Source organism: Armigeres subalbatus, chromosome 2 (assembly GCF_024139115.2).
Source record: "Armigeres subalbatus isolate Guangzhou_Male chromosome 2, GZ_Asu_2, whole genome shotgun sequence".
In the NCBI taxonomy this organism is placed as follows: domain Eukaryota; kingdom Metazoa; phylum Arthropoda; class Insecta; order Diptera; family Culicidae; genus Armigeres; species Armigeres subalbatus.
In genome coordinates, this window is record NC_085140.1 from 47,407,559 (window position 1) to 47,423,060 (window position 15,502).

At 37.2% G+C, this 15,502-nt stretch overlaps 1 protein-coding gene across 2 annotated transcripts in view; it reads left to right on the forward strand.

Annotated features, from left to right (window-relative positions):
* The window catches only part of LOC134218538 (neurotrophin 1), an 80,427-nt gene that overhangs the window by 15,870 nt on the left and 49,055 nt on the right, over positions 1 to 15,502 (forward strand). The gene's annotated exons all lie outside the window — the stretch shown is intronic.

Below are 15,502 nucleotides of genomic sequence, written 5' to 3' on the forward strand. Positions count from 1 at the left end.
TATAACTTTGTTTATCAGGTCATTGCTCTGAATTAGAAATTGGCGGCGTTAGAGCCAAAGGGCATTAATGTCATGACATTCCGTGTTTTTTTTGTAATTTCGCTTTCATGTCTCACGCTTTGTATTTAAAACAATGATTTCTCGCTTAACTTTTCAAAAGCACCTAAGTAACATTTTTTCAAGAATTAATTTGAATACTGCAATCAAAAGTTTTCATTTTGTTCTGTTGATTGCAATATTCAAATTAATTCATGAAAAAAATGTTACTTAAGTCGTGTTGAAAAGTTAAGCGAGATTTGTTAGACAAGGTTCTGTTATCCTTTGTGTTACATACGCATAAAAATCATGGATAGTAAATAAATTCTGAAAAAAGTTATTGATAAAGAGCAAAAGCAATCCAATGATATTTTTGTGACATTTCTTAACACTGATTGTCAGGGGTGCTTTGGACATTCTAACGTGCAAATCAGATTCTGTTGATTGTGAAATTTCGCATGTTTCAAGTATTTTCTTTAAGATTTTTAGATCTTTGCAGATTTAAGAATACACCAGATTCTACACATTTTCTGATGTCTGATGATTTTATTCTAGATTCTAGAGCTGGCCTAAACTTCTCAGAATATCACTAGACATTTTGAATTTTACCTAGATAATAAAAATCCTTAACATTCCCACATTGAAACGACTAAGATTTCTGAGATTTCTGCGCTATTTAAAGGCTGACAAATCAACTCAACTTTTATTGACTTTTTAAAAAGGCTGGGGATCTTTAACATTTAAGATAGCCTGGTCATCTGGTCCACGGATTTTGTCCCAGTATATTTTTAGTGGCGGGAGTGAAAAGATTTCGACACAAAAAATCATTTATCCCGCCTCCGATTTAAAATTACATAAATAATTTAAATCCTCAAAAAATTCAAAACTCCTCTGAATAGTTCGGTCTTTTACAGTTTTTCTAGACATCCCATTACCTTATAATTCAACTGTTCCGCTGTCCCGCACAATCCGACGTCTGGTCACTTTACCCACACATATAGTAAAGCACATCGGCATAAACCTTTCAGGGGCTGAAAAAGCATCCACTATCAAGGCAAAGATTTAGGAAAATTTGCTAAAGTCCATTTCGCTCGAGACTGTTGACGGCCTAAATAAGAGATTGTGCACAATTATTGTTTTTACTACTTGGCTGTAGCAATATGCTAATATATGAAGAATTAGAACGATAGATGTGCTTAACCACAACCTATTAGACTAAGGTTTGAGCCATATACCATATACTAAAATACGAAGAAAAACGTGACATCTTTCTCGTTTCCATTTTCATGAGGTTCGTTGCACTCTCATGGAATCGTCATTAGCACAAGGCACTGTGTAATTTTCATCTATACCTCGCACCGTAAGCTATAAATGATTACTGCCACATATTAGAAGCATTTTCCGTTGTGTTGTTCACTTAATTTTAGATGCACTAGACGTAAGACGCAATCCAACGCATAACTGCAACTTTTCCGTAAGTGCAACCTCACTCTGAGCTTCACACTGATGCTCCACTTGATGATGGCCCCGAGGACGGTGATGCTTTAACAGTATCCAACTTTTGAACAGAGTGTACGAAGGTACTTGAATTTTACAGCATTTCTGTTTTTTGTTTCGTTTTCTTGCTTCATGGTACTTGTGTGGAACATTCAATAAACACAAACAAGCGAAGCTTGGCACCAAACATCAAAAAGCGTTCGCGCGCTCATGACCTTAACGGTTCGAAGGGTAATGAGCAGGAAATTGTGAGCAAATATTGAACCGAAAGCACCAAACCAAAATCAGCAACAAGTGGTTGAGGATGGAATCTGCACAAAGAGCACGTTCCGAACGGCTCGATTCCAAGCTCCACGGAAAGTGAAGTAGTTTTCGGTGACTAGCGATAACCCATAATTTGAAGTCGAAACCTTAACCTACTCTCGAGTTGAGTAGAAGTTATTAGCGTGAAGCGTAAATGGACAATGAAAAATGCGAAACTGTGCAGGAAGTCAAACAACAGTTGGCGGATCAGACAAAACTTTCTCGGTGGGTTTGCAGAAACCACAAAATATGGGATGCTGTGGCACCAAAGAAGATCAGATTAACATTGGGTCGTGCATGAACCAAGAGAAGTTGTGTTGAGCAGGAAAGTAGCAGATATGATATTTCCATGGCAAAAAAGCCACGGAAAAATGATGGATGATAAACGGAAGTTTTTGCTTGCTCGCTGGTCTAAATTGTTGTGACTGAAGTGCAGTAGACCACAGTTTCGCAAATGAAAAAGCATGGTGATAGTAAAATAGACAAAGCAGTGCGTTGCAATGATAATGACCATAATAATCATAATTTGAATTGTGGTCATTTCGCTAATCACGATTATTTTAGATAGAGCACTGTTTTCATACTGTTGTATACAGTTTTCCATGTTTCTTCTATTAGTCTTGTAATATGTAATATGCGTATGTTATAACTTCCAATAGGTAACAACTTAATACGAAAATTCAAATTTTGTAAAACATTACAAAACATTGCACTTTCTGCGCTATGAAGTATTTAGAACGTTTTAAAATCTAGTAACGAGATTTAAATTAGATTAGAATTAGAGAAATGTCACTTCAATACTGAGATGTAAAATTGCGTCTGTATTCGAATTCTACATTTTTTGTGCCTCAAATGTACCTATTACTTCCGATTCCGCGTAAGCCATTTCCAACTTCCTAATTCACCTAATTCGCAAGCCATAAAGAAACACCACATGTCAAGGAAAAATTACCATCGTTTAAAAAACCGCCCACTTTGCTCTCTGCCTACAAGCACTGCCGCGCCGTAGGCATTGCACCTGGCGTGGCGTGGCGCGAGATCGATTACGCCTCGGAATTTCCCGTCGTGGTTTTGCGTACCGACGATCCGTTCATTTTTGGTACAAAAACAACATTCAACGCCTCTCTGCTTCTTTCTACCTTGCTGTTGCCGTCAGACAGTTTACCGTATTGTTCACTCCGGCGAAACACCTGTTCTTCCGTCGCGCACGATTAGGTCCTAAAGCGAGAAAATCTGCTATCGAGTGTTGTTTTGCATGATTTCGTTTTCAGGAGAACTTTCTACTCCTGTGGTCAAACGGGCAACCAAGGTGCGCGAGCAATCCGCGAGCCGCTCTCTTGGCAACCAGTTTTTCCGCCAGTGTGTTCCTCGTTGGACCAGTGCACGCGAGGAATGCGCTGTTGGCAGGTTGTTCGATCCCTTGGTAGGCTCTTCGGTACCGTAGAGTGGTGCTGTATGCAGTAAGTCGCGCATTTAATGCTTTTCATTTTTTTTTTTAAATAGCATTGTTTAGGCTAGCAAAAATAATAAAAGTATTTGAACTGGTTCTTAAAAGCAGTAAACTTAAATAGATAAATAAAAATCAAATTTATTCGTCTGATTGTAGTGCTACTGTATTTCTCGCTATAAGCTCAAAATTTCTAGTTCCGACTGAAAGACATTCGCTTGACATCATCCGGTTTAGTGCTAGACTTTATAATATAAGGCTTCTATCAACTTTTTTGGAGTTAGATTTCAGCCTTTTATTCAAGTTCATTAGAACCATGTGGGACCTAAAGCCGCACAGCGCCGAGATCCATCCACTTCATAAGATGCACAAACTAACTGTCAAATATCTGAACTGGATGAGATAAATTATTTCTTAATTAATTACCTTTATTCCCTTTTAATTACCTTTATTCCCTTTTAATTTATTGATATTATCATTATTGATATTATCAATAAATTAAAAGGGAATAAAGGTAATTAATTAAGAAATAATTTATCTCATCCAGTTCAGATATTTGACAGTTAGTTTGTGCATTAAGCTTTTAGGGCATTGAAATGGAAAGTAGGCTTTGAAATTAAAACAAAAAAAAAAACAAATCGCCACCCACAAAATGCGGAGTTTCTGTAGCCATCTTTTTGCAGGTAGGGCATAATTTCACCAAAAGTAAATGTGTTTTAATTACTAATTGCGAATCATTACTTAAGATAAACGGAATATACAAATCGAAGGGATCGCTTCTCAAGGTGCGTATTTATTAATTTATCATGTTTTTCGTAGTTTTTAATGTGTTAATGTGAAACACTTCAAAAGTAGAACCCTTTATGCTCTATGCTCCTGTATCAATGACAAACGTTTCATTTGCAATTTCTATTTTCTAGAGACTTTTAAAGGATTGTTGGATATCTAGAAATAAATAGGTATCCTCCACAAAAATATATCACAGCCAGTTTTCTGTAAATAAAAAAAAGTGACTAAAGCAGTGACTATATCAGTAATCGATTCTTAGAATTGTTTCCCATTGCTAAAGGCTCCCCCAGACCTAAGCGATTTCATCGCCGCGACGGCGACAACTAGTCGCCGCGATTTTATCGTTGGGTCGCTGCAGGCAATGTTTTATTTACGCTTCCATACCAACGGCAACAGAATCGCTGTTGCCAAGCGATAGAATCGCGTCGCGACTGTCTCGTCGCGTGTGTTTGGGGGAACCTTAAATGAGCATTTAAGGAATGCCTGTCTATCGGACTTATAAATCATGATTCATGCAATTCGATAAAAATTAACTCATTTGATGGAAATAGATCACACAATTGTTCATTTTTAGTGATATTCGAAATACACCCGATTCTGTTTTTACACGGATTTTTTTTATACGTCCGTGTAAAAAATCCCATACAAAATTTTTGCAGAGTTGCTCCATTTTGCATGGTTTGTCGAGAAATCATAAAACTTTTTTACACGGATTTCCAAATTTTGAACTGAAATTTTTTTTACACGGAACGCATCCCCCGTGTAAAAAAAGAATCGGGTGTAGAAGCATTTTCCGAAACTATTTCAAAACTATCAAAATTAATTCTCAGTCGGTTCCTTATCCTTATTTAAAACAAATAGGTAATCAAAAAAATGCGGCAGTGTGATGCGAGCTAAATATCAATCGGCCTAATGTTGGCCTAAAATCGGGCGAATGGAAGGTCTAACTTCAATCGCAGACATTTCATTTGTCTTTCATTTTTAAAAAATAAATAGACGCATTCTTTTGAAATAGTTCCCCTTCAACAACTGAATGAAAAGTTAAATAATTTACTTTTCCTTCTATAGCAATTTGAGAATCATTCACACTTCTCCATAATCTCTTATCTCAAACCATGCGTTTTCTTCTGTTTGATTTTTGTTTCATTATTTTTAACGTAATCTTTTTGGGATTTTGAACAGAATCCTCCTGGGCTTCAGATTAGAATTATTTCGGACTTCTGCGCGGAATTCTTTTGGGCTTCCAAACGGAATAGGTTGGGTTTAAGAATATAATGCTTTTGGGATGCCGAAAGGAATTATATTGATGAAAAAGATTTGTAAATACAAATACAAATATTAAGCTGATGAACGAAATTCTTTTGGGCATCTGAACCGAGTTCTATTGGGCTTTCGAACCGAGCCCTTTTGGGATTTCGAACACAATCATTTTGAGCCTTCGAAAAAAAAACTTCTTTACGGAATCCTTTTGGGCTTCCAAACAGATTCTTGTGGGGCTTCTCTTCGGTGGGGCGAAATCATTTTGGTCAAAACCCAAATTCAAAACGAAATTCTTTTAGGCTTCTGAACGCAATTCTTTACGACTTCCGAAAGAAATTTTGAGCTTCCGAATGGAATTCTTTTGAACTCTCAAAAGAACTCTTTTCGACATCTGAATGAAATTCTTTTGGACTTCCAGGCGGAACCGTTTTGGGATTCCTAATGGTAACACTTTGGGCTTCCAAACAGAGCCTTTCTGGGGTTCCAAACAAAATCTTTTTGGGATTTCGAACGAAAACATTTAGGGTTTTTTAACGAAATTTTGTTGGGCTTCCGAAAGAAATCTTTTTTAGACCTCGAAGAGAATCCTTTTGGGATTCCAAAAACAATAATTTGGAGATTTCGAGCAAAATCCCTTTGAGCTTCCGAATGGTGTCCTTATGTGCTTCTTAAACAAATTATTTTGGGCCTCTGAACGAAATGTTTTAGACTTCCAAACGGATTCCTTTGCGCTTCTAAACAGAATTCTTCTGTGATTCCGAACGAAATAGTTTTAAGCTTTCGAATGGAGTCCTTTAAAGCTTAAACTTTTTATTTTGGGTTTCAAAACTTTCCAGCGATTTTTTTTTGGGTTTCCGAACAAAATCCCTTTAAGCTTCTGAACAGAGCCCTTTTCGGCTTCAGAACAGAATCCTTTTGAGCTTCCGAACAGAATTCTTTTCGGCTTCCGAACAAAAACTTTTTGGATTTCCGAATAGAATCCTTTTGGGAATCCGAAAGAAAATATTTAGAACTTCTGAATGGATAAGAAAATTATTTTGAGCTTTTTAGTGGAATGTCTTCACTTGTCATAAGACGAGTTAATACAATCCCATTGAGTCGAGTCAAGTACGAGACACTGAAGACGGCCTTACTGTTGAGGTCGAAATACGTATCTGTCAAGATACAATTAAGTAGTGGAATTCAATGGGATTGTATTAACTCGTCTTATGACAAGTTCTGAATGGAGTTTTTTGGGCTTCTAAACAAAATCTTTCTGGGATTCCGAACGAAATCATTTAAGGATTTCAAACGAAATTCGGTCGGGCTCCCGAATCGGAATATTTGTTGGTTTACGAAAAGAATCCTTTTGATATTCCGAAAAAAAAATCATGAGTAAAACGGCTACGCAAGTCTCATCTAATTAAAACGAGTTTTTTCATTCGTCACGGGATTAGTGTCTTATTCAAATTACGCTTTCCCTGAAGAACCCATGATGTATGATTGAACGTTACCGTCGACCCCACTATTTTCAGCTTCTGAATGGAACTCATTTGTGCTTTCAAACGAATTTCGTTTGGGAGTCAGAACCGAGTTTTTTGAGCTTTCAAAACATAAATATTTTGAATTTTCGATTGGAGCTCTTTTGGGCTTCCGGTAAAATAAATCATTTGGGCTACTTAACTTGGACTTCCTTTTGAGTTTCCAAACAGATTCTTGCATCCAAACTTAAATTCTTTTGGGCTTCTGAACGCAATTCTTTTGGGTGTTCGATATGAATCCTTCTGGGCTTCCGAAAGAAATTTTGAGCTTCCGAATGCAATTCTTTTGGGAATTCAAAAGAAACTCTTTTGGATATCTGAATGGAATTGTTTTGGACTTCAGGACGAAATATTTTTGGGCTTCCTATCTAATTAATTTGAGATTCCGAAAGAAATCCTTTAAGCTCCCCAAGAGAATCCTTTTGAGCTCTCAAAAGAAATTCTTTTGTATATCTGAACTATATTTGAGCATTCAAAAAGAGTCCTGTTTAGCTTGAAGAAAAATCTTTTGGATTTCTGTACGGAAATCTTTTGGACTTCCCAGCGGTATCCTTTTGGGATTCCGTATGAAAACTGTTTGAGCCTTCGATCGAAATTCTTTTCGGCTTCCGAACAGAATCTTTTAGGGCTTCCGAACAGAATCATTTTGGGCTTTCCAACAGAATGCTTTTGGTTTTCCGAGCGAAATCGTTTTGAACTTCCGAATGGAGTTTTTTTAGGCTCCCATATGCATATGTATGCATACATAATCTTTTAGGGATTCCGAAAGATTGCATTTTGGATTTGCAAACGAAATTCTGTTGGGTTTCCGATCGGAATACTTTTTGGCTTCCTAAGAGAATCCTTTTGGAATTCCGAAAAGAATAATTTGGAGCTTTCGAACGAAATCATTTTATGCTCTCAATAAAGTCCTTTTGGGCTTCTAGGAAAAATTCTTCAAGGTTTCTTGAGACTTCCCAACGGAATTCTCCGAACAAAATTCTTTTGGGATTCCAAACGAAATCATTTTGAGTTTTCGAATGGAGTCTTTTTGAACTTCCGAAGAAAATCTCTTGGGCTTCTGAACGAAATTATTTTAGACTTCCCAGCGGAATCCTTTTGGGATTCCGAACTAAATCTTTTTGAGCTTCCGAACAGAATCCATTCCGGCTTTCGAATAAAATCCTTTCGGGATTTCCATTAAAATCTTTTTGGGATTCCGAACAGAATGCGTTTGGGATTCCGAAAGAAAAGATTCTGAGCTGAGGCCACTTGGAGCCTTTTTTTCGTTTAAGATTCTGTTGAGCTTCCGAACGGAATCCTTTTGGCTTCCGAAGAGAATCCTTCTGGGATTCTGAAATTGATCATCCGACGTTTCGATACGGGATTAATGTCTTATTCAATTTACTCTTTCCCTAATGAAGACACTACTATCGTGTCGAAACGTCGGACGGATAATAAAACTCGTTTTAATTAGATGAGATTGCGTAGCCGTTTTATTACTGATCGTCGACCCCACTACAGAAAAAAATAGGAGCTTCCGAACGGAATAGTTTTGAGCTTCCAAATGGAATTCTTTTGGGCTTTCAAAACAAATTCGGTTGAACATTTCAACGGAATTTTTTGAACTTCCGAACGGAATTCTATTAGGACCTCCGAATGTAATCCTCCTGAGCTTCAGGAAAAAAATCGTTTAAAGTTCCGAACGTAACCCTTTTGATATTCCGAACGATATCATTTTCAAGTTCTTTCTAATGCTTTCTAAAAAAATTGAACGGAATTCTTTGGGACTTCCCAACGGAATTCTTTTGGGATTCCGAACAAAATCCTTTTGTGATTCCAAAAAGAGTAATTTAGAGCTTTCGAACGAAATCCCTTTGAGCTCTCAATGGAGTCCTTTTGGGCTTCATAAATACATTCTTTTGGGCATCTGAACGGACTTTCCGAGACTTCAAAAGGCGATCTCTTTGGGCTTCCAAACAAAATTCTTTCGGGATTCCGAACCTAATTTTTGAGCTTCCAAACAGAATCCTTTCGGCTTCCAACCAAATTCTTTTCACCTTCCAATTAGAATCTTTTTGGGATTCTGAACAAAATCTTTTCGATATTCCGAAAGAAAACATTTTGAGCTTCCGAAAAGAGTCGAAATTCTGTCAGGGTTCCGAACGAAATCCTTTCTGATTTCCGAAGATAATCCTTTTGGGCTTTCAAACTAAATTCATTTTGACATCTGTACCGAACTCTTTTGTACTTCCGATCCAAATCCTTTTGGGCTTCAGAACAGAATAGAATCCCTTTGGGATTTTTTTGTGTGTTTTCAAACGAAATTCTTTTGAGCTTTCGGTTCGACTGCTTTTGCGCCTCCAAACAGAATCCTTTTCAGATTCGAAAGAAATCATTTTGAGCTTCTGAACTGAATCCTTGTGAGCTTTCAAATTAAATTGTTTTAAGCTTTCGAAACAAATTCTGTTACTTACACATCTGAACGGATTTTTTTTGTCAACTTCCGGACGGAATCCTTTTCGACTTCCGCAATGTGCTTTCGATAGAATATTTTCGAGATTCTTAACGAAATCACTAAGGGCTTCCGAATGGAGTCCTTCTAGGCTTCCGAAAGAAATTAGTTTGGGTTTTTAATCGAAATTGTTTTGGGCTTCTTTTGGACTTCCGAACGTAACCCTTTTGAGATCCTGAACGATATTTATTGTTTAGCACGGTGAGTATGAAGCGAACGGAAATTGATTTCAACTTACTATTATGTTGTTGATAGATCGAGCGTTCGAGATTCGAAAGTCGCGCTACTTTGCTTCACGCCTCATCCTGCAGCTCTTACTTTGCCCAAGATGCGGGATGAGGCGAGAGGCAAAGTAGCGCGACTTTCGTATGAATCTCCGAACAAGCCACCGATCGCTAGAACTGTTCTCATGCGCCGAACAGCATAATGGTAGGTTGAAATCGCTGTTATTTTGCCTGTCTTGGTAAGAGTAGTCACCATGCTACTACCCAAGCCGTTCCTGAGTGGACGTTAGGCAGAATAACAGCGATTTCAACAATGCTGTTCTCACAACTGGCCCTCTACTAAAAAAAAAATTCAATTTCTGTTCGCTTCATACTCGTCGCTCGCTTGTGACACCTATCCATACTGTTCTTCATTGTTGCGCTCCCTCTTACTTTGAGCTTTAGATGTTGTACTCACCGATAAATGCCAATAAATCAATAATGATTGAGTCATGTACGGTGATCAAAAAACTTTCCCAATTAGATATCATTTTCAGCTTTCTAATGAAGTCTTTTGGGTTTCTGAACGGAATTCTTTGGGACTTCCCAACGGAATCCGTGTTGGGCTTCAGGGGTTCCTTCTGAGGTTCCGAACAGAATACTTTTGAGCCTATGATTGGAATTCTTTTAAGCTTCCGAATGGAATTCTTTTGTACTTTCAAAATTCTTTTCGGACTGAACGGAATTTCTTGGACTATCGGACGGACTCCTTTTGGGCTTCCGAACGGAAGGAATGCTAACAAAATCACTTTGAGCTTTCGAATGGAGTCCATTAAAGTCTACGTAAGGAGGTAATTTGGGGTTTCAAACGAAATTCTTTTGGGTTTATGGACGGAATTTTTATAAATTTCCGAACGTACACACTTAGCTCATTTTACAGTATTCGGTAAATTTTACCGAAATCTCAACCGCTGAACTGTTCGGTAAATTAATTTACAGATTTTTTGTAATTTTTTCCATTGCTCAACTGTCAAAATCACCGAAAATCAGTAAAATAATTTACCGAACAGTTCAGCGGTTGAGATTTCGGTAAAATTTTACCGAAGTCGGCGATTTATTTTAAGTGTGTAATCTTCCCGGGCTTCCAAACAGAATCCTTCTGAGATTCCGAAAGAAATTGTTTTGAACATTCATTGGAGTGATTAATGATTAATTATTCGAGAGCGTTTTATGGGAAATGTTACACGGTTAAACGATTATTTTTTTCCATTTACTTCCACTAATTATTGGAAGTAAATGGAAGAAAATTCCGTAGAGCTTTCATAATAAATTCTTTTGGATTATCTGAGCCTCTGACTGAAGTCCTTTTGAACTTCCGAACAGATTTTTTTTTAACTTCTCAGTGGCATCCTTCTGGACTTTCAAACGAATTATTTTAATTGTCTGGCCGGAATTCTTTCAGACCTCCGAACATATTACTTTTGGGCTTTCAAAAGAAATTCTTCTGGATATTGCACGGATTTATTTTGGACTTTTCGATGGAATCTTTTTGAGCTTCCGAACGAAATCTTTTAGGGCCTCCGAACAGAATCCCTTTGGGATTTCGAACGAAATCATTTTTAGAGCTTCCAAAAAAAAGTTTTTTTAGACCTCCGAACGGAATCCGAAAGGAAGCATCCGGAAGCATTTTTTTTTGGGATTTCAAAAGAAGTCCATTTGTGTTTCCGACTGAAATACCTTTGAGCTTACGATCAGAAATGTTTTGAACTTCCGAATGAGGTAATTATTGGTTTCTGTTTCTGTGCCTTCCTTTTGGGCTTCCAAAGAGAACTCTTTTGGGTTACCGAATAGACTTTTAGGATTGCGAACGAAATCATTTTGAACTCCCGAATGGGCTTCCGAAAGAAATTCTTTTGGATTTTCCAACAGATTTTTCAATCTTCCGAACAAAGTGTTTTTGGGATTTCGTAAGAAATCATTTAGAGATTCCGAATGGAAATCCTTCTGGGTTTTTGACAGTTTTGTTTTTGTTTTGGATTTCAGAAGAAATCATTTTGTGCTTCCGACCAAAATACTTTTGGGCTTACGATCAGAATTGTTTTGGGCTTCCGAATGAAATCATTTTGAGCTTCCGAATGGAGTACTTTTGGGCTTCCGGAAGAAATACTTTTGGACTTTCCAACAGATTTTTTAAGCTTCCGTACAGAGTCTTTTAATGATTTCGTAAGAAATCATTTAGAGATTCCAAATGGAAGTCCTTTAGGGTTTCAAAAGAATTTCTTTTGGACATGTTTATGAAATGATTTCGGGATTCCTAAATCCGAAGAAAAGCAGTCGGGTTAACGGACAGAATTTTTTGGAGTTTCCAATTGAAGTCACTTTAAGCTTTTGAACGGAATGTTTCTAGGATTTGGAACAGAGTCTTTTTGAGCTTCTGAACAGAATGCTTTTGTGATTGCTAACGAAATCATTTTGGTCTTTCGAAAAAAAAAAATCTTTTGAACTGCTTAACAGCATCCTTCTGGGATTCCGAACGAATCCATCTTGAGCTTCTGAATGGAGTTTTTCGGCTTTCAAAACATATTTTTTTTTGGGCTTTAGAACTAAACTCTTTTGGGTTACTTTACGGAACGATTTTCTTCAGGGTTTACAAACGGAATCATTTTGGGCTTCCAAATGGAGTTATTTTGGGCTTTAGAACAGAATCCTTTTAATATACCGAACGAACTAATTTTCGTTTTTTAAACGAAATTTTTTTGGGCTTCTGAAAGGAATTCTTTTGGTCTTTCGATCAGAACCCTTTTGAGATTACGAAAAAAATAGTTGTGAGCTCCCGAACGGAATCCTTTTGAGCTTCCGAATGGTTCTTTTGGTATTCAATCGCCAAGCGAATTTATTTTTGGCTTTCGAACCGAATGCTTTCGGCCAGTTTTAGCTTTCGAATGAAGTTCTTTTGTGCTTCCATAAGAAGTATTGAAATATTTTGGGTTTAAGAAAGCATTTTTTTTTGGGATTTCAGAAAAAAACTTCGTTTTGTGATTCCGACCGAAATACTTTTGAGCTTACGATCTGAAATTTTTGGGATTAGATGAAATAATTTTTGTGTTACGCTTCTATAAAATTTTGTTATGGGTTTTCGAACAGAATCTTTTTGGGATTTAAAACGAAATAATTTTGAGCTTCCGAATGGAGTACTTTTTGGCTTCCGAAAGAAATTCTTTTGGACTTCTCAACAGATTATTTTAAGCTTTCGAATAAAGTGTTTTTGTGATTCCGAAAGAAATTATTTTGAGATTCAGAATGGAAGTCTTTTGGAATTTTAGAAGAAATTCTTTTGGACATGTGAACGGAATTATTTCAGGATTCCGAAATAAACACTTGGGCTTACGGACAGAATTATTTTGAGCTTCCGAATAAGGCCATCTTTAGCTTCTGAACGGATTCTTCCAAGGCTTTCGAACGGAGTCCTTTAGGGATTCCCAACGAAATCACTTTGATCTTTCGAACAAAATCCTTTTGGGCTACTTAACAGCTTCCTTTGGGTTTCCGAACGAAACCATTTTGAGCTTCTGAATGGGGTTTTTCGTTCAGAAGCTCAAAAAAAAAATTCCGAAAGCTTAATAGATTTCCGTTTAGAAGCTCAAAAGCATTTCATTCCGAAGCTCAGAAGGATTTTGTTTGGTAGCACGAATTATTCCGCTTGGAAACCAAAAATAATTCTGATTGGAAGCTCAACAGTTTTCCTTTCATAACTTGTGGGCTTTTTCTGTTTCAAAGTTGATTTTTTTTAAAGAAGGAAATCAACCGGAATCATTTTTGGCTATCAAATCAAATCTTTGGTTCCCAACGGAATTTTTTTGGAATTCCGAAAGGAATCATTTTGGGTTGCCGAACATTTTGGTCTTTCGAGTTGAATCCTTTTAAGATTCTTGAAGGAATCGTTTTCCGTTTCCGAACGGAATTCTTTTTCCGTTTCCTATCTCGGAATCCTTTTGGACTTTTGAATAGAAATCTTTTGGGACTTTGAACGAATTATTTTTGGGCAGCTTCTGGGCTTTCGAGCGAAATCCTTTTGGGCAATCAAATATAACCCTTTTGGGCTCCGAATAGAACCCTTCTGGTGCTATTATTGTCAGAATGCCGTTTAGAAGCCAGAAGGGATTTTGTTAGACTACCCAAATAAATTCCGTTCAGCATTTGTCAAAAGCATTTTGTTCGAAAGCCCAAAGGGATTTTTTTTCGGAAGCACAAATAACCCTGCTCGAATTTCCAAAAAATCCCCATTTGTGACCCAAAAGGAGGTCCGTTACGAAGTTAGTTTTTATCAAAAGGGAATCGGAACGAAATCCTTTTTGACTTCAACTTCAACAACTCGTATACCTATGTAGAGTCAAGTGAAAAAAGTCAAATGTAAATTATTATTGCTCTTCGAAAATTCAATGGCATCGCTTGGATTATCATCATTAAATTTTTTGGTTTGATAAAATTGGGAATGATCCAGTGCCAGACATGATCACGAGATACTCTTACATACTTTCAGGAATAATTATAAACAGTCAAAAACCGCTGATTTCCAGTAATTCTTAAGGAATTAATATAATAAGTACAAATATCCAACAGAAATCCTGTTCATTGCCGTGCATTTATTTTTATTCCAAGAATTTACGGATTGACCTTTTGAGATTTACTACAATACATAATACAGTCAAGATCTGCTCATTAGCATTACTTCTTGACCTGTTCTTTTGCTTAGGTCGGATAGATCTCCAAAAAATTATTTTTTTTCGGGAAGGTTGTTTCGTTCTTTTCTCCAGCATCACCAGGCTTGGTAAAACATTTTCATAGTTCTGCGTACAACTAAGCCCTATCTTACGGTAACGACCGAAGTGCCTACATAGCGTACGCATAATTTCACTTTTCCTGCAATAAGTTGTTCTACACCGACAGCGCACTGATGAGGCGCATGTTGACGAGAGGCTGAGGCCCAGCAAACGGTGAACGATCTGCGTGCGTCTCCGAAGCAATGGAAACAAAACGTCTGCCCTCGGTAATTTTCCTAACCGTGATCTTACGCGTCTCTCGTCCGTGCCGTACTTTTCTTGGCATTATCAAGCTCTCGTACAAGTAAGGGCGTAAGGTGCATAGGAGCGTTGATTCGATCCATGCGTCCATTTCTCCTGTACTGCATAAATGAGTCAAACGGCGGGCTTGTTTTTTGGTTTGTTTTTTTTTTTTTTAATCTAATCAACACAAAACTTATCAGGTTTATTCGAAATTCCTCTCTTCCGTGACTTACACCTTTAATCCAACGACAGTTTGATATGCCTATTGGCAGGGTAGATTACTTTCTAAACTGCGTGTAAATCCGACCGACTGTGTTTGGTCAGTAAGCTACTATTAGTTGCTAATGAAGTAGTAACGCAGCTACTCATTTGAAATAAGTAATTTCGCTTTAATCAACGCATTCAGTATCAGGATGGTTAACGTTAATCAATCATTTGTTTACCTTTCAAAATCAAGCATTGAGTTGAGGTTCAGTGCAATCGACTTAATCATAGAAGAAGAATATTGAATCTACATCAGCGCCAACGTTAATCGCATCGTAGGTTTTCTCGTAGAAGAGGTGTCGTATCATGTTCAATGGATAGTCCTATGCACAGTTTCAGTTTTATATAAAGGATTTTATGGGAATAGTGCGAAGATATGTAAAACTTTGGCTGCTATTGATATGATGAACCACGATGGAATCAATGAATATAGTGGACTTTATAGGCAATTAAATACGTTAAGGTGAAAGTTGGCTCATAACGAAACCTCACCTCAAGTTTTCATGAGAGCTTTGAATTTTCATTTCACTTACCATCAAAAAGACAGAATCAAAAAGATTCGGCTGCCGATGAGACTTGAACCCGCACTATTTCATTAAGTACTCGGACGTATTACCAATTATACA